Source organism: Meleagris gallopavo, chromosome 7 (assembly GCF_905368555.1).
Source record: "Meleagris gallopavo chromosome 7, MGAL_WU_HG_1.1, whole genome shotgun sequence".
Classification (NCBI taxonomy): Eukaryota; Metazoa; Chordata; class Aves; order Galliformes; family Phasianidae; genus Meleagris; species Meleagris gallopavo.
In genome coordinates this window covers 35,556,269-35,583,788 of record NC_139410.1, presented here as the reverse complement: position 1 = coordinate 35,583,788, position 27,520 = coordinate 35,556,269, and the positions used below count along the sequence as shown (strand labels likewise).

Below are 27,520 nucleotides of genomic sequence, written 5' to 3'. Positions count from 1 at the left end.
GATCATCCCACCTGGAATGGATGTCAGTGAACCCCGGATCTGTTTGTCCAGAGAGGCTGTGGATGCCCCGTCCATCCCCCCTGGAGGTGTTCAAGGCCAGGTTGGATGGAGCCCTGGGCAGCCTTGTCTGGTATTAAATGTGGAGGTTGGTGGCCCTGCATGTGGCAGGGAGGTTGGAGCTTCGTGATCCTTGAGGTCCCTTCCAACCCAACCATTCTGTGATTCTGTGATCTGTGTTTGAGATCTGAACGCTTTTCTACAACACAGGGTTTAAAACAACAAAGTTATGCGTAGACATGTTAATAAGTCAGCTTGTTATGCACCCCAAAACTCCCCAACGCATTGCTTGCCTTGGTTACATTTGAAGGGTTTCACAGTCGTGTAGTGTTGGTGCAGTCTCACAAGAAGTAGATGTCTCATCTCTTCACCCAACAGCTTAGGTATCTTCATATTTAGCAGGATCTCTCATGACCCATCTATAAGATTCCAAAGGGGCTTAATCTGATCCCCTGACCACTTCCTATGCGTACCCAACATTATCTCAGACCACAGATTAACTCATCTCCCCGCTGCTCCATCGGTTTCTGCTTTTCCTCCTCCTCCCTTTGGAGGCTCTGGCTCAACCCTCACTGTGGGGACACGCGTGTGTGTGGATGCAAACCATCCCTGGAGCAGCAGCTGACATTCTGGCAGGTGGGCTCAGCACTGCTTTGAGAGAGAGAGATTGTAGAATTTAAATAGGGATTTACCGCCTGTGGAAACGGACACGTGGTCCTGCTGTTGTGTGGTGGTGGAGCCAGGCTGGGGCGCAGATACATCTTACAAATATCTTTTTATAGGTGCAACAGTTTGCATGGAAAAATACAAGATCTTAAGCAGAAAATGTGTTCTAATAAAAAAAATTTAATCATGTGATAAAACCCAAATACCTTCAAATATTTTGTTTTGGATCCTGTTCTTTTCTTGGCTGTTTAAGTTTTAATGACTTATACAGCAGATGTCTGTTTAGGCATGCAGTAGGGAAGCTAAGTGCCACAGTTCAATCTTGGAGAATAAAAACAGTTTGCTTTTAAGTCAGATCCTAGAATTAGGAAGTCTGTTTGTCTCTTTGTAATTATCCCTATGTATTTTCATTTTGTTGCTAGAAGAGTTTTTTTATTTGAACATTAATTCTAATAATGCAATACACAAACGTGGTGATGCTCCTCCCAAGCGCAGAGACATGTTATAAGGTGTTAGCAACTAGAGAGTACAATAACAATAAGTATTACAGCACTTTAATGATGTCGAGAAGAATTTTCCAAAGTGTATGCAAAAATCTGTGTTTTGCTTCCATTGATTTTCAGTAGCATTGGCCAGGGGCTGGACTGTCTCTTCTGTCCCATCCCTGCAGGCATTCAAGGCCAGGCTGGATGTGGCTCTGGGCAGCCTGGGCTGCTGGTTGGTGACCCTGCACACAGCAGGGGGTTGGAACTGGATGAGCACTGTGGACCTTTGCAACCCAGGCCGTTCTGTGATTCTCCTTACACTGCTGGGATGCAAAAGCCGAAATTTGGAAAGCTTGTGCTGTATCAAAATTCAGAAATGTGATAGGTTTGGAACTGTTCCAACGAAGTTAAAGCCATCCAAAAAGATAATTACCATAAGAGAACAAATTCAATTCTTTGTTTCTATCTAATGTGCATTTAGCATATTTTCACTGATCTTAAGCAATAGCTCTGCCAGACTCCAAGTGCTGGAGCTGACACTGTGTGAAGGTGACTCTCTCTACGTGAGGGCATCTCACTGCTCCAAGCAGCAGATTTGGAGCAGGGTTTTCAGGGCACCGGGCACTCCCAGTTCCCAGCTTTGGTTGGTGTTTTGCAGGGCACGGCGTGCAGAACAGTGGCCCTTTGTGGTGGGTGTGCGGGACGTTGGCGGGGATGTCCCAGGCTGACGGCAGCCGCCGGTCCCCACAGGCAGCGCTGACCACAATGTGCTCCTTGTGCCCTGGTGGGCGGCCGTGGGCTGCTGTGACTCACGGGGACACGTCTGCTCCTGCAGCGCCTGTACCCACAGTGTGAACGGACTCATTCAGGAAAGCCCTACAGACAACCCGGGCCTCCAGTTGAAGCTCTTTGTTGTTGGAGGTCGGCAAACCAAGCTGCTTCCTCCCGCCTTGTAGATTGTGTCGGAGTGGCTGGGCAGTTCGTGCCTGAGATTTATGACTCACTGTGGGTTCTCTTTCCCCCGCTTCAATGGGGTGTGGAAATAAAGCCGTCCTGGGGTAGGGAACACAGAGAATGGGTAAGAGTTGGGATGAGGGGTGGGGTGGGTTGAGCTGGGGAAGGAGCTGGAGTTGAGGCTAGGGGTAGGGTGTCCAGGTTGGAGCCACAGGCACTACTTGCCCCCCAGATGCTGTGTTGGCCACCACTCCCCGAGCTGAGCTGTGCCCTTGCCAGCTCACATGTGGGCAGCGGCGCTGGCAGCCCTGCTGGGTGATGCCTCCCAGCCGAGGGGACTGCCGGAGAGCAATCCCAAAGGTTAATCTATCCATTATTATAAATATTTATAAATGGGTTGGATAAATCATACTGTGTAATTATCTACCTAACTAGTCAAGCCATTAGGACATTAAATAGCACAAATCAGAACTCATTTGGTTCATCATGAGCCTGATATTGTTATGAAACAGCTGAGCAGTGCTGTGAACTTTCCAGGGGTTTCAGGGCAGGGGGTTGGGTGGGAACTTTGTCTGCGAGGTGTGGAGGGCCCTAAGAGCTGGAGAACTGGAGGTGTGTGGTTAAAAGAAAGGTCTGTAATGGGGAGGTCCTCAAGGGCCGGAGCATTTTATCAGCATTAATCAGGCAAATGCTAACAGACCGACAAGGCCGTGCCAAAACTGACGTCCAAACACCAACAGCGCTGAAACATCCAAAGCCCCATCTCTGTCCTGGGGTGGTTTGTTGAGAATGCTCATTTAAAGCATCTTCCGCCTTTGTTTAATTTACATCATTTGTGATCATCTGTGGCTGTGGGAGGGATAGCACACGCTTTGACTCCGACTTTCGAGAATATCAATGTTACAAATGCAATTGCAAAGAAACTGTTGTGAAGCATTCTGCCCCCACGTGCAGTTACTTCCATGTGCAGTTAGTTGATAAACTTCAAGAAAACCACTGGGGAATTTTGTAGAAGCTCATGGATCAAACCTAGGTGCATGGCTCAGGCTATGGGCTCAGTTTGCAGGCCGTAGTTCTAGCATTCCTGCAATGAGCAAACCCTTCTGCTCCGTGCCTCTTCCATTCAAATGAATCTCAATGGTGCAACTTCTTGCAGCCCCACTGCAAGTTTTTTGGAGTGTTTTGGAGCCACGAGGCTTCTTTGGGCCACTGAGGACCCCCAAAAAGCAACTCGCTGCACTTCTCTCAAGCCCTGCGCGCAAAGCCATGTGTCAGGAACTGCGTGTAAGGTGTTGGAGTGTGGTGGAGAAGTGGAGGTGCTGCTCAGTGCTCACGGAGCATCCCTCATCCCGCGGAGATTGACAGCCCAGGCACCCAGCTCCTGCAGCCTGCGGGTACGGGCAGCTGCCGGCCCCAGGCAATGCGCAGCACCGCTGTGATCTGCGGCAGCGGCCCTGGGTGTGCGCGACCGAGCAGATTTTGCTGCTGGTTTGTTTGTATACAAATTGGAGGAATTATTTTGCTATGACATTTAAATAACAATGATAAAAAGTGGGAAGGAACTCTTTAGGAGTATGCTCTGCGCCCGGTGTCTGCGTGTAGCTCCCACCGGTATTGATGAGAATTTTGCAGATGCATCTGAGGAAGAAAAAAACCTTTAGCGTTGCATAACCAGCCCGGATTTCTCCTGAGACTGCTGGATGCTGAAGCAGTTGGTCGAGGTTGCTGCATTTGAGAAGTTATTTGTTTTACCTGCATATCAAACTCCAACCTATATTTTTCTTTCAGCAGCGCGTTGCCCATCCCGCTTGGGGGAAAACACCGCACGAGCGTCCGAGTTAAATTGTATTTCACACTGTGCCCAAATACATTTCCTGAAATGAGATTCAAACAATTAAGTATGTCTTCTATGATTTTGTCTCCGCTAGTCCAGCAGCCTAATAATTACCTCAACTGTTTTAATGTGACTTGCACCGCGTCGTCAATTTATTTAGTTGGAATTAGTTTCCTATTTCTTTTTGTAAGTGTTGCCTGTTTACTTAACAATATTTGGCTTTGCCTAATGATATGTACAGAAGACAGGGCTAAGTGGAACATCAGCTGTTTACATCAGCTCCAACAATTAATGCATGTTAATTTTTAATTACGCTGATTGTACTAGAGGCAGAATGTATGTTTTTTCACAGAACAGATGTACCAGTCAGCTTTGCTGGCGAACACGCATATCGATTAGATGTTGATGCTGCCAGCGTTTGGGGGGTGTCAGCTCCCGATGCACGCGCAGATGTATGGATCGTGCACACATTGTGCAGCCGTCTCTGGAGGGGGGGGGGGGGTGGTTCCTGCAGAGCTGGGTCCCCAGTGGCCCAGTGGGTCCATTGTGGTGGTGGCTTGTTGGATGTCCTCCCTGAGCGGCGGGGATTAGGGGTGCACGTGGCTGCGGGGAATTTGCCCCAAGCAGCAGCAAAGTGAGGTGCGAGTGACTTCAGATGGTGCTCCCGCTTAGGCTGTGCTGGTGGGTGATTTTTTTTGCTTTGCCTTCCCGCGGCTTCCTCCTGAAGTGAGGAAGGAACACGAGAAGTCTGCCGGGATGATGAGAGAGTGTTTGGCCACGTGAGGCTGGAGTTCTCATCAGGCAAACACAAAATCAAACACAAAATTCTCGGAAGTCAGCTTTTGAATAGAAAACTGGTGTAATTCCAGGGGACAGCAGAGAAAAAAAGCAGCCGTATGAAAACGTGCCTCTCCTAATTGGTAACAAACTCATTTACATAGAATGATAGAATCCTAGAAAGGCTTGGGTCGGAAAGGTCTTTAAAGATCATCCAGGGCTGCTGGTAAGTGCAGAACCAAAGCTACTACACGGAGTGTAATAGTGGTTCTGTTTCAGTGTGTCTGCCCTGATGTGCACTCTTGCATCTGCTGAATGTCTCAGTGGTTGCTAAAGAAGTTAAGAATTACAAATATCGCAGGTAGCACAGTTTTCATGCATAAACTGCAATATTCCTAGCATACTAACAAAGCCACCTAATGAGTAGTAAAAATGAATCATGGTCCTCTCTCAAGACACATAACGCACAAGTGTTATAATGGCTATGAAGAGAACCTTGCCAGTTCTCCTGCATCTCGTGGGCCTCGCATACGAGCTGCAGTGATAGCTGTCTTAGAGACAGAGGAGAAAAACAAATACACTGAAATATGTCCTCTTTTCTGTTAGGGGAATGACTCCACTGACCCAATGGAGATGAATGGGGGTTAGGCTGTTTTCCGTGGGGCTACGTGTTCTAGTTGTCATAAGTGTTTGTGCATTAAGTGAAATTAAACAGTCGAAGACAAAGTGTGAGCAAAGCTCCTGCTGTGGCTTGGTGGCCTCAGCACATGGGTGAGTTGGGAAGTGCCAGGTTGGGCAAAAGGGAGGAGAGCATCGCCTGCGGTGTGCAGGTGCTACTCAACAAGTTGTAACTGTTGGGTTACCGAGAACCCGGAGTTTAGTAGCGTGCAGATAAACACTGAGTATGAAGGATGGTCTGGAATGCTTTTTCTGAGTATTCTGGACTCTTCTGTGGTGCAAAGCTGCAAACAACGTTACCAAAAGTGCCTTTTTTTAGTGGACTTCTTTCTGTGTGTTTGAAAGTTAGCTTTGCTAAGAGGCTGCTCTCTCCTTTGACTGATATGAGCACAGGCATAGATATGAAAGGCTGAAATTATGAAGGCTTTCTCTCCAGTATTAGGGCAGATTGCATATATGCATTTATACATATGCAGGTTTTAAATGATGATGGTGGACCCAGTGCCCATAAAATCACTTTGTTTTTTGATGCATGCAAGCAACAGTATCTAAAACTCATGTGTGGCAATCTATACTTCAGGGAGACAGCAAATATATTAGTCTAGAGGGAATGCATCATTTTAAGTGAAAAATCCATAAATAACAGCATTTGGTGTTTTTTTTTTTTAATTTAACGTTAAAATATGTTCCTTTTTAATTAGTCATTATACGTATTGATTGATGCTTACTGTACTTCTGATGCCTTTCCTTCAGGGCTTTGTGCCTTTCGTAGATTGTAAGATGTAAAAATACTTTAAATCAAAGCAGTAAAATAAGCATAGTTAGAGGGAGAACACGAGGGTTTTTTCTTCATTTACATTCATTACATATTATGAGTTTAATTACCTCCCTCAAATAATACCGGTTTGAAGGAATGATGCTAAAGAAGGCGTACTTCTATGATGATTTTATTGATTGTGACTGATGGATGGCATCAACATTTCATAGTGAAGAATCATGGTTTTGTTACATCAGGAAAATTAAATTGGGAGAGTTATTTTCTTTCCCAGTGATAGTGGCAGTTAGAATATTTCACCTGTAATGAGATGTGTGCGTTATGTGCCATAGTGAACCACTGCTGAGCCATTAAATATATGTAAATGAAGAGAAACACAAGAGAGCCTGGGTATAATAACGTGCAGAACAGAGAAATGGATCCTGGAAAGTGATTAATTTATTTGATGATGCCTCAAGTGAGGAATTTTAGGTCACAAATGAAGTGACAGAATGACAAATTACCATTTTAAAGAATTTACTGGGCATCATTACTGAACAATTGTCAGGTAGTTTATGGTGGCTGAGAAGATGGTATAAATATAGATCTTTTCCTTATCTGAGATGAATTATTAATCACCTTTTTAAAAATCTTTGTGAGTGATGGTTGGCTGTCTGATTGGAAATAATGTGTTCTACAATTTTAACTAAATTCTAATATGATATGTAACAGGAATCTTTACAATTAAAGTCTCAGCGGAGAGTGGTAGGAGGTTTACAGTCAATTGCAGTTTTAATGTGATAAAAGAGGCTGAATTCGCCAGCATATTTCAATAGGTTTCCTTAGGTATATTATCCCTGCTGTGATGTTATTCAAATGTTTACCGTTTATTTTCATTTGAAAAATGACATTCAGATACTTAAATTGTTTTCCTTGGTTTGTTAGTTAATGAAAACGAAATTCTTGTAATTACTATATTTTTGCTGCCTGCCACGTTGTTTAAAGGGAAGTGACTGCTTTTGTCAGCTGCGCTGTAAATGCCGTCGTCTCGTGTTTTGTTCGGCTTCTGTTTGCTTTTTGTGTGTCGTGTCCCTTCCCTGTCTGTGTCACTGTCTGCAGCACCAGCAACAGCTGGGGTGGATGGGGAAAAAAGTAGGCATGGGAAAGAAAAAGAGAAACAGTGGCACTTTGCTATGTTTATTTCATCTGTTTGATGATGAAAACCACTTCAGCTTATCTTTGAGCGGAAGTTCTTTATTCCCCAGCGGTGAATGTGCTGAAGCTTCTGGCTGGGAATACTACCGAGGCTTTCTGGCTACGTGTGTGCATACTGTATTTGTTGTTGCTTCCCTTTCTAGCCGTGTACGTGTGTAAACATGCGTGCAGTACTCACAGCCCTACAGAAAGAGACACTCGAGCATACAGTCGATGCACACAAGTGCGTTAGGATCGGTGACGACTCTCTGCTTCTCCATAGAGGTTTAAGAGTCGATCTGCATCTCCTAGTGCAAAAATTTTCTGATTCGAAAGTATTGAAGGACTGAGGATAAATACGACTGCTCCATAATTAAGAGTAGTTCAGATTGTTCTGCTTGTTGATGCGTTTCTCTCCTACTGGCTGGCTGGCAGAATCCCACCCCTCCATTTTGGTGCCTCTGGGGCTCCATCACTGCGTCGCAATGGGGCTGTTTGTCCCCCAGCTGGCACCACGCATTGTGGCACTTGCAAACTCCCATTACTCATTTATTTTGTACTTTATAATTCAATGTTCAACTTACCTTTGTAATTTTAGATGTAGAATCATAGAATGGCCTGGGTTGCAAAGGCCCACAGTGCTGATCCAGTTCCAACCCCCTGCTGTGTGCAGGTCGCCAACCAGCAGCCCAGGCTGCCCAGAGCCACATCCAGCCTGGCCTTGGATGCCTGCAGGGATGGGGCATCCACAGCCTCCTTGGGCAACTTGTAGCTAACTTAATTTCTGCAGCCTATTGAAAAGTATCTCTCAAATTATGAAAGTGTTGACTCGTCGTATCACTATTTCACATCACTGAAGGGGTGAAGTAAATCAAAGTGAATTTATTTTTATCCACTTCTGACAACCTGCTCCATTTTCCCCCAGATGGAGTATTGAAAGTCAGCTCCTCAGCACACTCCCCACTGTAGGTGGTTACTTGCTCAGCATCTCCTGCTGCCACAGTGCTGCAAAGCCTGGTCCTCTGCGTTAAATCACTGGTCTCAAGTTCTACAAAATACCCATGGAAACAGATAGATAACCAGCACATGTACCCCAAGTGCAGCATTGCACAGTGGTGCTATCTGTTGCTTGTCATTGACAAAGCACAGATCCCTGCTCTGCTGCAGCAGGGTCCATTCCGGTGACAAATGGGAGCGTTTCTGATGCGGCCGTGTGCTGCATCACTCAGAGAAATCACGAAATGTCTGAGTGCTGAAATTGCTAATTACCTGTTTTGCTTTGAGATTAGGTACCCGAGATCCTCCAAGGACGCACAGACAGAGTCACTTTGAGGAATTCTTTTCCTCCCGTGGATTTTGGATTACTCCCTCTGGCTGTTCAGGTTCATGAGGAAGAGAGAGACCTTTTCGTGTTCACACCTCATAATGGCCGTAAATAAAGAAGTAACTCAGCGACTTTGGGTTCTGGGCTGTGGTTGGGGCATTAAATAGATGTAAATGATCTTGATTTTCTCTTTTGCAACCATCGTCCCTGGCAGAGTTGACATTTTGTAGGTAACCTAGTTCAGTAAGAGGTTTCATTTCTAAGGACGTGAAAGTTGTGCGGTTGGTTTTTTTTTTTACCTTCACATTTTCAAAGTGCTGTTTATGGATAAGGACATCTTAGATTGGAGAGCTGGCACTGCAGAATTTGAGGCGTGGCCAAAAGTCTCCTTCAGGACCTAAATCCCTTTGGTGTTGAGTCGAGATGAGTGGAGCTGGCTCTGGGACTCCCGCACTTGCTTGTCCCATCCCATCACCTCCTGAACCTCAACTCCTATTTGTTAATTTCCTCACTTAAAAATTCCCATTTGTTCATCTCTTAAGGATTGATCCCTACTGGCTTTAAATTGCTGCATAACTCGGAAAAAGAACTGTGCCACTTCCAGAGGTGTTTGGGAAGATCCCCGCGTGCTCTGCTGCACACAGTTGGTGCCGGTGGGTTGCTGGTGTAGTACTGTAAGTGTTCGTAAACTTTTGTGTGTATCTATTACAAGGACTGTTGTCATAAATTCACCTTAATTGTTACTTACTGGCAGAGGTAAAAGGAAGTGCATGATGGATGCTGCCCAGTGGAGACCCAATAAAATATATAATCTATTCGAGTCTACAAATTTTGAGCTCGTAACTTACTGAGACTCAGATCTGACAAACTCCAAATTACATATACTGTAGAAAATTTAATATTTAATAAAATCCATTCTCTGCCCTATAATCCTTAATGGCCACACTGTATTTTAAGAGGAGGAAGGAAAATAAGGTTGTAGTAGGAAAAGTATGAAAGATTCAGTAATCGGGTATTTGCTCACAAGTGATTTATTTCAGTGTATACAGACACCTGAGGTGTTCCAGCATTTCCCAGTAAAACGGGTCCTGGAATTTGGAAAGCTTCATTATTAGAATTAAGTGTTTTATGCAGCAGATAGAGGATGGCCCGAAAGTAAAGTGTGCAGCAGTGCTCAGTCTGTAGTTTGTGAGTGGCTGCCGTTGCCTTTGCTGAGTTGACTTTGCTGTTAATGGACATTCCTGGTGCTTCCAGAAGACTGGGGGCAACGCAAAGTGATTGATGTGCCAATGGCTTACAACCAAGACTGTGCAGTGAGACAGGCCTGTGGTGAGGGGAAACATCATTCTGTTCCAACCATGTAAAAATGTATTCCTAAATGTAATTCGGATTTGTCACGGAGATGCAGCAGAAACACCAAAGGGTGTGACTGTGGATCAAGGACTCCTGCAGACTTTTAATTAAGCTGAGTTTCGTGCAGCTTGCTCACATGGTCTCCCCCCACCTTTTCCTGTCAGGGTCGTAGGACAAGGGTGGGTTGCACTGCAGTAAATGGGATTTAGTTTAGTGAATGTAGAAAGAGAATCTCCTGCTCTGATACGGGTAGCCCAGAGCCACTGGGGGGTCTCCTCTGTGGAGATCTCCAGCAGCAACCCGTTTGTGGTCCGGGGCAGCCAGTGTGGGTGGCCCCAGTGGAGCATCTGGGTCCATATGGATGTGAGGTCCCCTCTGTCCTCAGCCAGTCTGTGACTCTGTAATTAAAACTCTGCCTTACTTCCAGGGTTTGGGAGAAGAGGCAGGGCTCTAATTTCTTCTTTGGCATTGCAGAAGGCGGAGGGATCTCCCTCAGGGCGAGGAGAAGAGCAGGTTAGCAGCAGGCTGCCCAGGGGCATTGCTTCCCAGCTATCTCGATGAGAAGGCTGCAGTTTGGGAAGGGGAGACACGTCTCTATTTTGCTCCAGCCCATTGCTGCTTTTCTGCTTTTGTTTTTCTGCAGTCTTTTTCATTCCTTAAAACGCTCTGTACCAAATCTCCAGCCTTTGATACGTGGCACTGTGTTAATTTGTTTTTTTCTCTGTGGGGAAGCCTTGATGAGAAATTATTGCAATTCATGAAAGCTTTATTTGTGCTGCTGATGACTCAAAAGTTAGCAATGCTGCTTCGCTGTGATTACTCGGTTTTAAAAAATGGCACAAATGAAAGTGGGACTTTCTGATTTCAGCAGAAGTACTTTGTGTGAGGCAAAGAACAAAAGTATTTTTATCCTTATCGTTTGCTCCCTTCAGAAGAGCTGTGCTTGCTCCTAGCTTTACAAGACACAATGAATCGAAAACGATATTCATCTGCTCAGTGCACTTCTAACAAAGTGAATAAGTGAGAATCAGCAAACCTTGAGAGCTTTGGGGAATGTTGAGTTAAAAGCCAAGTTAAGGATGGGGAAAGTGTGCAAAGTAAAGAAACAGTGCTGTATTTTGTGGAACTGGCTGAGAAGCAGAGGGGAGGGGAGGGAGTTGCAGAATATGAGGGGATCCATGGGAAGGTGCCCCCGGCTTCTATTTGCAGGTTGTTTTTTTTTTTCTTTTAAAGAGAATTTGAAAATGAATCTGGGCAAATTAGAAGGGGAATTTACATGGTATTTGAGGGATTTCCTTTGTCTTACAAATACTTTATCTTTTCTATTAAAAAAACCATTAGGAGGTCTGAAAGGAAGGAGCTAAAAGGTCAGGCTGTGAGCTCATTTGCTCTGGTGTAAATCTGGACCAATACCTTTAATATCTGTGCAGCCGCCCTGGATTTGTCCAAGTGTGGATGAGAGAGGATCCGAGCACGGCGGTCTCCTCTGGTGGCTGTGGGTTGGTGTGTGCCATGGAGTTGGAGCAGGATGCACTGAGAGGCGTTTTGTTGCATGTTGTGCAGCTTGGGAAAGGAAGGGAGGAAAAGCAGGCTGGAGGTTGGGATGAAACCTTTGCTAAAACAGAGCATCGTGCAGATGTATGCAGCTCTCTGGTGTGGTGCAAGTGACTCGTTATGGAGCTTTGTGGAGCCAGAGATAAAGTTGGTTGGTGTGTCCCCAGGAACGTCCTTGGAAGTGCAGGTGTGGAAGGTTGCAAAGTTAAAAACTGCAGCTTCTGGGAAGACAGAATCTGGAAAAAAATGCTTATTGAGTGCAGTATTTAATGATATTTTGAATGCAAATGATATATGAATTGGTACCTTTTCATTCTGTTGTGGACACAGAGCAAATATGGATCTCTTACAGAACTCCTCAGGCAGACATAGGAATGTCTGAGGGTACAGAGGGGCTGCTTTGGATATGTTTGTCCATATCGAGGAGGGGAACTGATAGACCTGCCCCTCAACTATTTTATTTTAATGCTAAGGTGCTAACTTTAAACTTAGGTTGTGGGTTTGTGCTTTTTATTCTTCCTCCCTTCTTTCCTTCCTTCCTTCCATCCATCCATCCATCCATCCATCCATCCATCCATCCATCCATCCATCCTTCTTAAATTATGTTATATGAAGCAATGCTTGGTCTGAAACATCAAAGACCTGCAGGTGGTCACATACGGAACCAGTGTTTTACACTTTTCTGTAAAGTACTTGCACAAACGTGGTTGTTCCTCTTGATTGTTGTTTGAAATTACTTTTAGGTAATGGAAGCGTGAGTCAGAGCAGGGCAGGAATGCATTAAAGCATTGGGTGAGTTTCCTTTGTGATGCTGAGACCTGTGCCATCAGGCAGTGGAGAAAGAGCTCAGGGAGTGCAGACACTGGGAAGAGTGAGCTGCATTTCATACACTAGTTATGCAAAGGACAAGAAAAAAGCATGACAATAAATAAATGCATTCATTTTTTATCTCAGATAGGCCATGCTGTGGAAAGGTGTGCAGCCAGAGCTCTGGATCTGTAAAGGTCAAAGACTGATAGCAGCATTCATAACTGCCCCTACTTAACAGAACCGGCCAATTATTCTTTGTAAGTAACTTACCAAGCACTTCTGCGTCTTGTGTCAGACAAATTATTTGCTATTGGGGAAATCCAGTTCCTAGCAGACTCTGCCCAACCTATTCCATAGAATCACAGAATCAAAGAACCACAGTATTGGGTTGGAGGGGAGATTAAACATCATTGACAAACAGAAGCCTCCCTGTAGAGATTTTCCCTGTAGAGATTTTTCCTTTCTCTTTTATTTTTAATAGAAACACGGAAGGTGCATCCTAGCACCAACATTTCTTCTGCACATACTTCCCTTCATGTCAGTGCTTTTTGGAGGTTATCTCTTAGAACTGGAAATACTTGATGCGTGGTGATGGGCAAATCAAGGTGTCCTGGATAGCCACGCTGCAGGTGGAGGTGGGAAGCTCCACTTGAGAGTTTGTTGCAAGAGTGCAGGTTTTTCTGTGGGTGTTTCCATAGACTAAGAAAATTAAGATTTTGAAAAGAGGGGACACAACAACTGAAGTCATTCAGAATAGCACTGAAATGTAGTTTGGCGTTCCCATGTTTTTTTCCCATGCAGGAAGCAGAGGGCACACAGCTTGCAGAAGGCTCTGAGCAGATGAACACGAAGAAGCTCTCCTCTTGCACCTGAGGTAGTGACTTGTGCACTGCTTGATGCCAAATTTGCATGAGCAACATCATTGACAAGAGAGAAGGCTATTAAATACAAATCTGTGATCTCTGCATCAGGAAATTCCAGAGCTGCAGTCCAATTGCTGGGAAGTGTTCTGGGGAAGTAGCACTGGGTGTTTGCTCTGTGCTCGAACTCCTCCCTGAGGTCGATGGCTCTGTGATACGAACCAGGACAGCCATTGCTATGCTTTGCTTGAGGCTGGGCCTGGCAGCTGTCTTCACTGGGAATTAAGGCCAGCTGAGGAGGGCTCTGAGTGTTTCCTTGTGCTCCTAGGGGAGGCTGAGCTGTTGGAATGCAATTTCCTCTTCCCTTTTGCTTTACCTTGTTGGAGTCTCCCTGACCAGGTCAAACACTGGTGAGCTGCTTCCAAACCATGAGTCGTAGTGCCACCAGGTTAAGGGTGGAACTGAGCAGGGTGTGAGTGGAAGATGGCAAGAAAGGAAAAACGTAAGTAGTGACCAAATTATATTTGTTGAACGTTGTGGATTTATGCATAAAGCACGTGCTGTTAAAGTAGAAGTGAATGTGAGAATATGGGCGAATGAAGAAGTACCTGAATTTTAATGCTAAGTACTGCATGGATCATCATGTGGGCTGGACCATCAACTCGAGCATGTCTGGAAGGCAAATCTATGAAGCTGTATTAGGAATGCTTTCCACGTAGTAGTCGGGTGGTGAGTGTGGGGACGGCGAGAGGGAGGAGAGCTTTGGGTTACAAAGACCTGGAAATACCTTGAAAATCACGGATTAGTTTTGTTTAATAGGCATATTCTGAAAATAATGTCTCTGCATGTATTTTGAAAATTCAATCTGAAGCCTCAACGTTTTCAATGTCTTGCCTCAAGAAAAATAGCTGCGGTTGAAAATCAGGAATTGTCAGTGTGCATTGTCAAAACAACTTTATTTTATCAAGTCAAGATAATGTTGAGAGAAGTCTATACCCACTTTAATTGCTTTGACATTCAATTAGCAAGACATTCTACTCCTCTCCAATAGAATGAGCTTTTGTGTGGCTCACAGGAAAACCTGGCTGGAAAAGCACCAGGGGATGTCATCAGGGCTGCGTTCCCAGCACGGTTCACCTTGCCCATCTCACTGCTGACAATGCATGCACGTTCCTACTCTCCCGTGTTAGAAATTCCCCGAGAAACCTATTCCAGTTCTTTACACTCCCCTCTTCGTTTTTTTCCCCTACCACAGGACTTGAATCTCCCTCACTGCAATTTAAATCCCTGAGTTTTTTGCTCAGTTCACCGTTAACGTGAAAAAAATTATTTTCTTTCCATCTTTGCTACATACTGTCAGCAAACTTGAAAATTGTTATCGTGTCCTCTACTAACTGCTCTTTTTTTTAGGATAAACAGCCCCAACTCTTCTAATCTTTCCTCATATGTCAGGTTTCCCAGACCTCTGATTAATTTCATTGCTTTCCTTGAGATGCATTATGCTCGGTGAATAATGGCCCTTGTCCCCTAGGATAGGTCATTTATACATATAGCCGAATATTTATTCATTTAATCATTTTACAATATGTCGATTGACGTAGCAGCTGAGCACTTGCATGGTACTTACAGCTGTGAGCTTCAGACTGCTGGAGGACTAAATAAGTGGTAACAAATCAGATGAAGATACTCTGCTCTGAAATCTGTTAGACTTTGGCATTAACAAACGGTTCAAAGCGACTCTTAATTCTGATGAACTGAACTTGCTGCATTTAGGCATCCCAAAAAATGCCTTTGAATGTAAAGTGGTCTTACCATTGGTGATGTATTGAGTTTACCAAAAGAGTGGCAAAGATCATGTGTCATGGAAAGAAATGAAAGTTAGTGTGAAGTTCTGGTTCTGGTACTACTTAGGATTGTCTAAACTTGTTATATAGGACATTTTGAGAGCTTGTTAGGGGAAGTGAGGAGGGCAGCGTTTCAGCACAAGGTGGTGTGTGGGCATCTCAGTACCATGGCATACAGGTCCTGGGCAGGCATCTGCTCTGTGAGCAGTGCAGAGGGCTCCATGCCTTGCTGTTTGCCTGTACTTTTTGCTAGGAAGGCAAATCATAAGGAAATCAGATTCCAGGAAAGTAACAGGTTTTAAGGTGCATGGAATTTTCACCCAGAGGGTGGTGAGGCACTGGAACAGGTTGCCCAAGGAGGCTGTGGATGCCCCATCCCTGCAGGCATTCAAGGCCAGGCTGGATGTGGCTCTGGGCAGCCTGGGCTGCTGGTTGGCGACCTGCACACAGCAGGGGGTTGGGACTGGATGAGCATTGAGGTCCTTTGCAACCCAGGCCGTTCTGTGACTCTGTGCCATATTCTCTCAGTGCTGTATTCACAAAGTTACAGAAGAAAGGATTTAAAGCTAGAAACTCCAAACTTCCTTGAGAGTTTGGTTCTCTATTTTGCTGCCACGTTAAACAAATAAAAAACAACCCCAAATCCACAGCAAGAAGAAAAGAAAGCAGCATTTAAAACTGCTGACTCAGTGTATTTGATCAAAACATCAATGAATTCGAGAAACACTACAACAGTTTGCATGAGGGCAGCAGAGTGAGAGTCTGTGGATGAATTCTGTGTGAGTCCTTTGCCCCAGCTGGTGGTGAAGGCACAGTGGTGAAGCATCTCTTTGCTCCTCTGCTTGGTTTTCAACCAGTAGTCAGTATTTCCTATGTCATACTCAAGCACTGACACAGCTGCCCGTGGAGTGGGGGGTCACCATCCCTGGGGTGTCCCAGAGCCATGGGGATGAGGCACTGAGGGGCGTGGGCATGGTGGGATGGACAGGGTTGGACGTGGGGATCCGAGAGGTCTTTTCCAGCTGTAACAATTCCACAGCTGTATGATTCCACCAGCACCAGATGGTTCCCTTTGGCCAGGCTCTGCAGCAGTCAGTGGCTCGCAGCCCGGTGGGACACTGCTGCTTTGCTCTGACCATCAGCCGCACTGCAGCCCAGTCCTGCTGTGCTGTGCTGCACCACACTCTATGGAACGCACATTCTGCATTTCATATCAGCTTTGAATGATTAGGTAATTTGTACCAAATCTGAGCTTGATGTTAATTTACTTAGCTCTTTCGTTACTAGATTGAGAACTATCTATCAAATTTACATGTAATGAATTTTTGATAAACAGGTTAGGCGTAATCATGTGCAGAACAGGGGGATGTTGGGAGGGCACGGTGGAAGAGCATCGCCAGCACTCCGGAGGTGCCAGGGCTGCTCTGCTCAGTGTGCCCAGGGCTCTGTGGAGGGCTGGGAACACCGATCCCTTCTGCGATCCATTGCAATTCCCTCCGGCTGATGGCAGGAGGAGCAGCGCTTACTCTGGGTTAGGATTACGTGAGCTGAGAAGTGCCAGCCCAGGCTGCCAAGCGAGAGCTCACTTTGGATGTCTTCATTTGTCATTTTCCCAGCTCAAATATTTTGGCTGGGCTTTGGAAAGGTGCCGAGCACCTCCTTGGTGGAAAGAGGAGGAAAGAGATTTGAAACCCTAACAACGAAAAAAGAAAAAGAGCAAAGCTCTCTTTAGAAATCAGTAATTTTTGTTCTCCTCCAGGCCTGCTGTGTTGGACGCTAGATATTGTGAGCTGGGTAAGCAGACCTTACACGTGGCAGTTCGTATGTAAATACCAAGCATTTGAGCATCCTCAAAAGGAAGCCACAGAAAAGTGGTTCTCCTAGCATGAAAGGAGGCGGAGTGAGAACCATTAATAGGGCTCTTTAAATTACAAAGTCTCTTCTTTTAACCCATAAATATTTACACTCCACATTTCTCGAAACATCTGTTCTAAATATGTAGACAAGTAGCCCCATAACCATACATATGACACTAACAGTTAAACTGATAAAGAGTAATAATTAATGTGAAACTTGCAAGAAATTAACTAGCTCATTTGCATTTTCAGATTGTGCCATTTCAGAAAGTGATAAAGTGTGGCTCCTGTCTGTGCCCCTCCGACCCCCGGTGGGTGGAAGGTTGTCGCCGAGCTTCTCCGGGCAGGTTTCACGGGGGGAGGGCACCCTCCAGACATTTCCCAGTGTTTAAACAATTTGTGCTTTGCAACCCGTCATTTTGCAAAGCCGTTTGTGAAGCGAATCTTATTATTATTTTATTTTATTTCCCTCCTTTAAAACGTATAAAGAGAAGAAACTGATGTGACACGAATTAAGTCGCGCCGTGACGGAAAGCCGATCTCCCCATCGGAGCGCCCAGCGTGAGTAGGGGCTGCGCGGGTTTGTTAAGGCACTAAAAAGACATTGTCCTTAATGAATACCAAATTTAATGGGCACATGGCAAGTCAGTTACCGTCACCCTGAGGCAATCCGAACTTATGGATCTTTTTTTTTTTTTTTTTTTTTTTTTTTAATTTGAGAACATTTGAATTGATACGGATACTTGAAATGTTAGGAGGCGCGACATCCTTCTCTGGCTGGTGCACTGATTCCATGCCACGTGCGAAGAACAGACAGGGCTGTGTGTCAAAGGCTGAGTGGCAGCACCAGTGCTGCGGCAGCTCGGGGTCAGGCAGCATTGCAGTGCTGGGCTTTGCGGGGCAGGGACCCTGCTGAGCATCGCTGAGCGCCTGCAGGCTCTGCCGCCTCCGTGCAGCCTCTCAGCATGGCTGGAGATGTCAAGCTGCCGAGTGCTGCTGCTGGGACTGCCTTTGGCAGCGGCTGGCTGCAGGTGCAGGGAGGTGATGCGCGTGGAGCTCTGTGGCACCCGGCTGCTGGCCGTGGGCTGACCAGCAGGGTCAGAAATGCAGAGATGTGTGAGAGCTGCTAGCTGATGCTCAGCTTGCACTGCCTGCCTTCTGCGTAGTCAGTGTTACTCTAAACGATGCTCTGTGAAGCAGATTTTACGGCTCAAGTTGTGTATGATATTCTCCAGGTAAAGGTACGTCTGGGCTGAAGCACGGATTTGTGGACCTTATCCTATTTGTCTTTCGTCTTGGATGTGGCAGCTCGGCTATACTGTTCTTTTTTTAATGATAAATGGTGGCTATTGTAAACAGAAGCACTCAAATCATGGTCTCGCTGCACATGTCTTTCATGACTGTGCTGCCACAATAATGAGGAATAGCAGATAATGACTTAAGGAAAAAGTGCTGGATTAAGTGGGACAGTAAATTAGGCATTTATCTCTCTCCATTGGAGGCCTGTTTCCACTTCCATTCCAGTCTCAGCTGAGCTCTATTTAAAAGTAAACCACGTCGTATTTCACAAAGCCAACCCACTCCATAGAAATCAGCATATAAGCGCTCACATTAAATTACCATATTACCCAGGAGGTCCAGGTTTTCAGGAAGGTCAGAGTTGAGGTGTATTAGCAAGAAAAAATAAGGCTATACCATTCTATCTTTTCCCTAAGCATCTGGAGTATGGAAAATTCCCACTTACCATCTTATTCTCTCTTTTTCTTTTCTCCTCTGTTTAAAATTCTGGTAATTTTGAGACCATAAGAAAACTGCTGTGTACAGAAATCACATGCCTACAGTTTCCTCTCAAGGGAAAAGGATTGTGTGGTATTAGGTTCAATGAAGTGTGTATGACTATGTGTACGTTAGCGTGTTTCGCTCAGGAAACTCTGGCAAAGATGATTATTACGGCAGCGAAGTCACAGGACCCTTGTTTTATTTAATTCAGAGGTTGAACTACTTAGAGAATGACTCCAGGTTGCATGATGGAGAAGGCTGCTGCCTCCTGTATTATTTGTTGCAAGGGTAAAATGAGTTTCAGAGGAGGGAGATTTGGGCAACTAAAGCTGGTTTTGATTAATCTGAATCTCTTCCTGCACATCTCTTCTTCACAAATACGATGGAGGTGTGTTTGCACTGTGATGCTACTCATAAGAATACGGGCAGGAAAGGACTGTAATGTCCAGTCTCCTGCTATTTCAGGCTGCCAAATCTCATAACTGTTGTCAAATCTACTGACTCTCTTCATTGAACTGGCCCTTACTGAGATGTTGTTTGTTCCTATGGTAGGGAACTGTTTTCCTTTTAAATCAAAATATGTGATGACCATCTCACTCCTACTTTTCTTATGACAGCAGTATCTTAAAAACTGAATGAATGCTCTTCTTCCTTGCTATTTACTAACATATTTTTTAAAAGAACGAGAAAAATCACGTATCCCTGTACAGATTTCATTTCACTCATTGAAGTGATTTCGCTCTTTTACTCCTTTTTACACAAGACTTTTTTCTCCTGGTCATCTTTATAGCTTTTCTGTTTTGAATTTATTTTTTCTGATCACTGTGTTCTAAAATTAGACACATTTTCACCCATGTGCTGCACTATTAGTGATGGATAATGATGTTAACAATATTTTATACATATATGTGTGTATCATCTGATAAAACAAGTCATGGTAACTAAACTTTTAACTGGCAACCTTTCTTATGGGCACTTGACTTTGGTCTGTTTTGGAAAGGCACCGAGCTGTATTTTCTGCAACTTATATTAATGGAAGCCGAGTTTTGAAGAAAATTTGATGGAAATTCATAGAATCACAGAATGGCCTGGGTTGCAAAGGCCCACAGTGCTCATCCAGTTCCAACCCCCTGCTGTGTGCAGGTCGCCAACCAGCAGCCCAGGCTGCCCAGAGCCACATCCAGCCTGGCCTTGAATGCCTGCAGGGATGGGGCATCCACAGCCTCCTTGGGCAAATTCAAATAGTTTATAAGCAACAGCTCTCCGTTTTCCCACTCTGTTTCCCACGTTGTCTTTCTGAGGCCTATTGAAAGGTCAAATTATCAATCTTTTGGAAAAAAAAAAAAAAAAAGACAAAATGATTTGGACAAGTAGGTTCTTAAGAATGGTTGAAAGCATAAAAAATCTTCTCTCTACTTTCTGTTGAGTTGGACTGAAATTAGGCTATGTCTACAAATACTATTAGGAAGGAGCACAGAAAGACTTAGCTTCCTTGCAGCTGCTCACACAAAGGTACTGTAGGTGCTTTGCAGCCTGGAAATGATACCTCCTTCTGCAGCTAACCACTGGAACACTTCTGTGTCCAATGCCACTTGGAATTTCAGCTGAGTGCAAGTTAGCAGGCTTGTGTTTTCAGTTCTAATGGGTGAACAGACTCTGATCTCTTGATTGACAAGAGATTGTTGAAGAGTCACCAAATGGGTGCTCTGGCAGATGCCTTTTCCTCCATTTCATCGGATCTCTCTTGGCTTTTATAGTGAAATGCCTGTGGTTTTGTAGAGCAATTGCATGCTTGGCAGCATTGCTGTAGCATGTCTTTTTATGTGCTAGTGGAAGAGTTAAGACGTCTCTTTAACTCAGGGTCATGGAATGATAGAATGGCCTGGGTTGAAAAGGACCTGCAAGATCGTGTAGTTTCAACCCCCCTGCCATGGGCAGGGTTGCCAGCTGCCCAGAGCCACATCCAGCCTGGATCCGGCTGCATCTTTTCGATGCAGCTTGGATGACCATCACAACTTCATTTCTGAAGGGAATGGCATTTCTTTTCTTTTCAGGCTTCCCACTAGCAGGCTGACCTGTCCTTGCTCTCAGAAAATAGCTGAATACTGGCAAGCTTATTCGCGGCATTTGGTGCTGGGAGTTGATCTCCTAGTTAGTTACCTTGTAGGTCAGAACACCGTTAATAAATTGCATTAAGTGTTGAGGCAAAGGTTGGAGAAGGCAGAATCCAGATTGGTATTTTACTTGGTTATAGTATTTAATTAAAATATGTAAAATTATATATTTCTGCATACGTATTTTCTGTTCTTCATGATGTTTTCTAAAACAAATTTCCTTAGACTTAGAAAAAGTAATGCAGAAACATATTCTCGACATTACAGTATCCACATCTAAACTCGAGCAGGGTCAGAGGGGCAAACTTTTTAGGTGTTAGCACCATGGAAGTTGATAATCAGGAAAAGGAGGCTGACACCATGAAAATATCAATGATTCTAATTGCTGCAAAATCAAGTCCTGACCTTCATTTCTAACAAACTTTGTAGATTAATTCAGACATGAGATATTTATATAGCATGATCTGAAAACTTTCAGTTTTTCAAAGCAAGACTAATACCCTGAATGGAACTTTAACTTAGCGAGCAGCTCCTGAACTTGGCAGTGATAGCAGGTAACGTTAATTCAGGTTTTTATCCATAGCAATGGGAAAGAGAGAGAAAAGTAGAATAACGTATATCTGAAACAATTTGCAGGTCCTTCACATGAAGGGCTGTAAACGGAGCTTCTTTTCTGTCACAATCCAAGTGGAAATAAACTCTGATACTGGAGAGGAAAAAGAGAAATGTGATGTACAGTGCATATTGTAGAACTTACTGCAATGTAAATTCATTTGAAGAGCTACTTAATTCCTTATGTTAATACGGGTATTCAGGCAGTTTGGTTCTATGGTATGTTTTCCTGCAGGTGCTGTTTGGCCCACTGCTTTGCATATTAATGCCCCTCCTGTCCAACAGCAGCACATCTCTATGCGTGCTGCTGGGACACAGGTCCTTGTGCAAAGGGGGTGATGGGGGAGCAGAAGACACTGAGGGTATCTTGCTGGAGGTGTTCTCACTCAACTCAAGTGTGTTACTAAAACAAAATCAACAATTTCAGCTAGGATGTTTAATAAAGCGTTGTTAAAATATGTTATAAAGTACAGCAAAGACGCGGCAAAAATAAGTAAGCAGGGTTTAGCAGTGAAATAACAGCTGACTAAATTAGAATTAAAAATGAGACGATAGAAGATAAACTTCAGGAGACAAGGTGAGAATAAACTCAGAGGAAGGCCAGTCAGCTCTCCAGTCTTGACTTCCAGTTCTTTACTTTCCTTACACTCTTCAGAGCATGGCTGGTCTGCTTTCTGCATGCCCAGAATGGTGGACTGAATCTCTGGATCATACTGCTCTGATGAATAATATTAATGGAATCCACACGTTGGAAGAAGCGTATCTGAGTCTTTGCTTGCACTTAGGAGGAGTTCTTATCCAAATTTTCCGTTGTCTCAAGACTTGACGAAGTTGCCCATGTGCACTGAAATTCATAAACTGCCTATTTGCCAAGATTTAAATATCTAACCTTTCTGATGGCACTTGGGATTGAACTATGGTTCTTGAGAGAGGTTATTAAGCCACTGTGCCCGTTATGCTTAATTTTTTGAGAATAGGAAGTAACGTCTGCACTGTAGCCAGAATTCCTCTCTATGCTCAGCTCAGCATATTTTTTAATGTCAACAATTAAGAATTGCCATTAAAGAGTATCACAATCAAAGAATGTCTGCAACTCAGGACAAATTAATGAGGTACGCTAAAACCTCTACCACGTTTTCATGTTCCTGGAGAAAAGCCTTTTTTCCCTCTTCTTTAGTAAAGCCACCTGTAACCGTTGTAGTTCCTCTTAATGGCTTTAAATGAAATTATTCAGAGATTGTGTACATTTTATCATTATAGTAGAGGTAATGCATTGGCAGTAAGGATGTGAATGCATACATCCAGAATGTATATGTGTAAACCTGTTAATGTGGTGGCCTTGCTGTAGACCTGCCAGGCACATGCAGAACAAACAGCATTGAAGAGATTATGATAAGGTGGATGCTGAGGAAGAAATACAGCAATGACCACTTAAAATCGATGATGGCAACTAAGTTAAAATCCCAAGTCGAATGTGATGCTTTCATTGACCGACTTTCACTACTGTAGTGCTTGCAGTTTCCATGAACGTTAGAGTGTCTTTGGTTTTGTCTGTAGAGCTGAATGTGTGACATTTTTCTTATAAATGAGACATCAGTATTTCAGGTGTGAAACCTAATCTCTGTTTTTATTAGAAAACAAGAAAGAAAGAAAGAAAAAGAAAGAAAGAAAGATAGGAAGAAAGAAAGAAAGAAAGATAGGAAGAAAGAAAGAAAGATAGGAAGAAAGAAAGAAAGAAAGAAAGAAAATATTCTAGAGTATTTGTGCCATTATTATAGAATCATAGAATTTCCTGGGTTGCAAAGGCCCACAGTGCTCATCCAGTCCCAACCCCCTGCTGTGTGCAGGTCGCCAACCAGCAGCCCAGGCTGCCCAGAGCCACATCCAGCCTGGCCTTGAGTGCCTGCAGGGATGGGGCATCCACAGCCTCCTTGGACAACCTGTTCCAGTGCCTCACCACCCTCTGGCTGAAAAACTTCCTCCTCAGATCTAACCTAAACCTCCCCTGGCTCAGTTTAAAACCATTCCCCTTGTCCTATCACCATCCACCCTCACAAACAGCCGTTCCCCCTCCTGTTTATCCGCTTCCTTCAAGTACTGGAAGGCCACAATGAGGTCTCCCCTTCTCTTCTCCAAGCTAAACAAGCCCAGTTCCTTCAACCTTTCCTCGCAGGAGAGCTGCTTCAGCCCTCTGACCATCTTAGTGGCCCTCCTCTGGTCCTGCTCCAAGAGTTCCACGTCCTTCCTGTTTTGGGACCCCATGCCTGGACGCATTATATGTGGGGTTCCACCACCACATGTACTGGAAACAACAACCAACAGCCCTTTCCTGGAGCAAGTGGGTTTCAGATCCCACTCCATCTGAGGGGTGCTGCTGCAAGTTTCCACCTTGAAATATTTTCATTCCAGGGTAAAACTGTGTCAGCAGAAAAGAAAATAAACAAACAATGAGATAAAAACCACTGACTGCATTGCTTGGAAGGCGTGAATAGCATTTTCAAACAGATTTGAAGCAATTTGCTTTGTAAATTCTTGCATGCACGTTTTGCCATGCTTTGTGATTAACACCTTACAGGATTTCTTATTTCCTTCACATTTGCCTTTGCATTGCAAAGATCAGTGTTTATCTGGTGGGTAAGCATTCCTCTCAGGAGTACACGATCTCAGGGTGGGAAATGCTGTTTTCAGAAAAACTCTGTGTTTAATGCATTCTTGTGAAGGCTTGTGGCTCGTGCTCTTAAGTCAACTGCTGGTGAGTTGGGCTGGCGTGGTGCTGAGCTGCTTTGGTTCCTTCCTCTGGATCAGGGGGCCTCAGCCCTGGGTTTCACCCTCTCAGGCATTTTCCTTCCAGTTTCACTTAACATGGTGAGATGGTGATGGGTAAAGATTGTAAGAAAGGACAATTTTAGCACTGAATAGCATGCATCTCTGAAAGTAACTGAAACCCACCGGGGGATGTAATGCATAATGGCAGTGGAAAGGAGAACTGAGCATCTCTGGGCAGAGCCATTTGAATGAGCCTCTCATTTGTAAAGGTCTGTGCAACGTCCAGGCTGGGAGCATGGACTGAAGGCTCGGTGGGGCATACACTGTGACTGGCCCAGTTGGGCATAGGTTTGGGGTAGGGAGCATGGAGTGCAAACTTCACAGCCCTCTTTCTGGAGAGCTCTAAACTTAATGAGGGTCAATGGAGGATTTCTTTTTACTGAAAGATTGGGGAATTTGGACAATGAGAGGTGGGAAATTATTGCAGTCTGTTCCCAAAGCTGGCAGACCTGGTGGTTATGTTGTGAAATGAGGGAATATATGGCTTTGGGGGAAAAAAATTAAAAGAAATAAGGAAAAAGAGCAGCTCAGGCTGAAGTTGTTATTTCATTTCATGTGTGTGCAAAGGGAAAATGTTTTCAGGCTTCTTTTTTTTCTTGTTTTAATTTTTTTTTCTTTCCAGAAAGCCGTGGCAGCTGGATTGCTCTGATCAATAACATTATAGCGTGGAAGCAGCTCACAGTTCGTCTGCAGGTTCAAATCCAGCTCTGGTAAGGTGATCAATAACTTTGTTTATAATGACATCTAGCTGGCAATGTGTGGTTGTTGCTGAAAAGCCTTATCAAAAAAAGTTGGTCTGAGTAATAACGATATTTGAATTACCATATGGGACCGAGCATGGCCTCTTTCAGTGTGTTTTAAGATAAAATTCCTGGACATAATGGGAATAAGTGTAGTTATGACAGCTTATTTATATACTTGAAGAGAAAAAAAAACTTTTTTTTTTTTTTCCTGATACTTCTGATACTTGCAGGAGTTGGACTTTTGATGATTCTTATGGGTCCCTTCCAACTACGGGTATTTTATAGTTTTTAAGAATGACGTCCCTGTTCTCTTATGATGATGTAGCTGTCTGTCCCACTTCCATTGCAGCTTAGGTTCACGTTCCTATTGGTCATTCCCAGGGGACTTCTCTGCTATTGTCTATATTTTTGTCAAAACATTGCTGGTTTATCTTTGTTATTATTCTCAGCCTGCTTCTTGAGGTGCTGGATAAAGTCATTCTCAGCTTAGTCCAGTGTATATTAGGGGAGATTAAATCAGATAAGGAAGTGGTTTGCAGTAGGGGCAGTGAGGCAGTGGTGCAGGCTGCTGAGAGAGGTGGTGGGTGCCTCGTCCCTGCAGACATTCAGAGTCAGTCTGGACTGGGCTGTGAGCACCTGATGGAGCTGTGGGTGTCCCTGCATGCTGCAGGGGAGTGGGACCAGATGGCCTTTAAGGGTCCCTTCCAACTCAGACCATTCTGTGATAATGCATGCCGGGTCAGGCTCCGAGGCGTTGGCCCCCAGCGTGGTGGTGTAACAAGGCTCTTAAAAATAATTCTGACTTGCAACTGTTAGAAGCCACATAGAAAGGAAATGATGAAAACAAATCCTTGTTAGTTTTTGGTACAACAAAATAATGTCTGAAAAAAAGATGTTCCACGCCCTTTGGCCTGGGGGTTTTGCTGATGGGTTTCCAGCCACTTTTCATCCTCAAGCTGAGTGCTGCCTGGGGCCAGAAGGAGGATGGCAATGAGGACCACAGAATCACAGAATGGCCTGGGTTGCAAAGGCCCACAGTGCTCATCCAGTTCCAACCCCCTGCTGTGTGCAGGTCACCAACCAGCAGCCCAGAGCCACATCCAGCCTGGCCTTGAATGCCTGCAGGGATGGGGCATCCACAGCCTCCTTGGGCAACCTGTTCTAGTGCCTCACCACTCTCTGGGTAAAATACTTCCTCCTAATGAGGAGAAGGCCTCTGCAAGCCACACTGGTGTACAGCTCGCAGCAAGGCTGGTGCAGGACCTGGTGCTGGTGCAGGACCTGGTGCTGGTGCAGGACCTGGTGCAGGTGCAGGACCTGGTGCTGGTGCAGGACCTGGTGCAGGTGCAGGACCTGGTGCTGGTGCAGGACCTGGTGCAGGTGCAGGACCTGGTGCTGGTGCAGGACCTGGTGCAGGTGCAGGACCTGGTGCTGGTGCAGGACCTGGTGCTGGTGCAGGACCTGGTGCTGGTGCAGGACCTGGTGCAGGTGCAGGACCTGGTGCTGGTGCAGGACCTGGTGCTGGTGCAGGACCTGGTGCAGGTGCAGGACCTGGTGCAGGTGCAGGACCTGGTGCAGGTGCAGGACCTGGTGCTGGTGCAGGATCTGGTGCAGGTGCAGGACCTGGTGCTGGTGCAGTGGGGCCGCATGGAGCCTGGGCCTAATTGTCTCTGTTTGGAAGTTAGCATTATTGGCAGCTGCCATTCCTGCGCCCGGCCTGCTGTCACTGGCACGGCCGACCCGCCCGCGCTAATTGCAGTGGCCTTTTCATCGCGTCCGCTCGCCCGGCTAACCACACAGAGCTGTCTCCTTGCCGTTAGCGGCGCGGGCATGATGGGGCTGTCACATCACCGCGGCCTCTCCCGGCCTCGCCGTTAGCACAGACCCACACGGCCAGCGCTGCCCCGCGCCCCATAACCCTGCACCCCCCTCGTTTCTGAGGGCGCCGGGCCCGAGCTGAGCGCGGCGTGGCGGGCGGCCCTGACAAGAGATCAATAGTGTCCTCCGCTCGCCGGGCGGCTGGCTGTGTCAGGGGATGTGCGCTGTAATTGGATCGGGTGCGGGAGCCATCCAGCCGCCGTCAGCGCTGTCACAGCTGTCAGATGTCATCCCACCCTACAGCTGTCACCGCGGGAGGGCCGGCCGCCTCCTCCCTTCCTCGCCCCATGCAAATGTCCACTTAGCGGGGGAATATGGAGGGTATTAGACACTTCTCTATGCCTTTATGCAAAATAAGGATCTGTGTCATCTGCGGATTTCATGGAAATAAGTTGCAATTTATTCACTGTGAGAAAAGTGAAGTGAAGCCTGTAGAAATGAGAAATTATTTGGTTCAGGCTATTAAAAAAAAGAAGATTTTGAGGGAATAAACAAAATATGCAGCTTTTCTTCCGAAAAGTAAAAAATCTCAGATAAGTATATATATTTTGTTTGGAATGAAATAGCA

General features: G+C 45.2%; 1 protein-coding gene across 7 annotated transcripts in view; it reads left to right on the top strand.

Annotated features, from left to right (window-relative positions):
* Window positions 1-27,520, top strand: part of NR4A2 (nuclear receptor subfamily 4 group A member 2) — a 169,642-nt gene that overhangs the window by 117,980 nt on the left and 24,142 nt on the right. For 6 of the 7 annotated variants that reach the window (XM_085228044.1, XM_085228045.1, XM_085228041.1 and 3 more), the window contains 3 exons: window positions 12,589-12,697; window positions 13,242-13,802; window positions 24,954-25,041. The gene's annotated coding sequence lies outside the window, so the exon portion shown is untranslated. The remainder of the gene's footprint in view (window positions 1-12,588; window positions 12,698-13,241; window positions 13,803-24,953; window positions 25,042-27,520) is intronic. The other variant, XM_085228042.1, reaches the window with a different exon arrangement.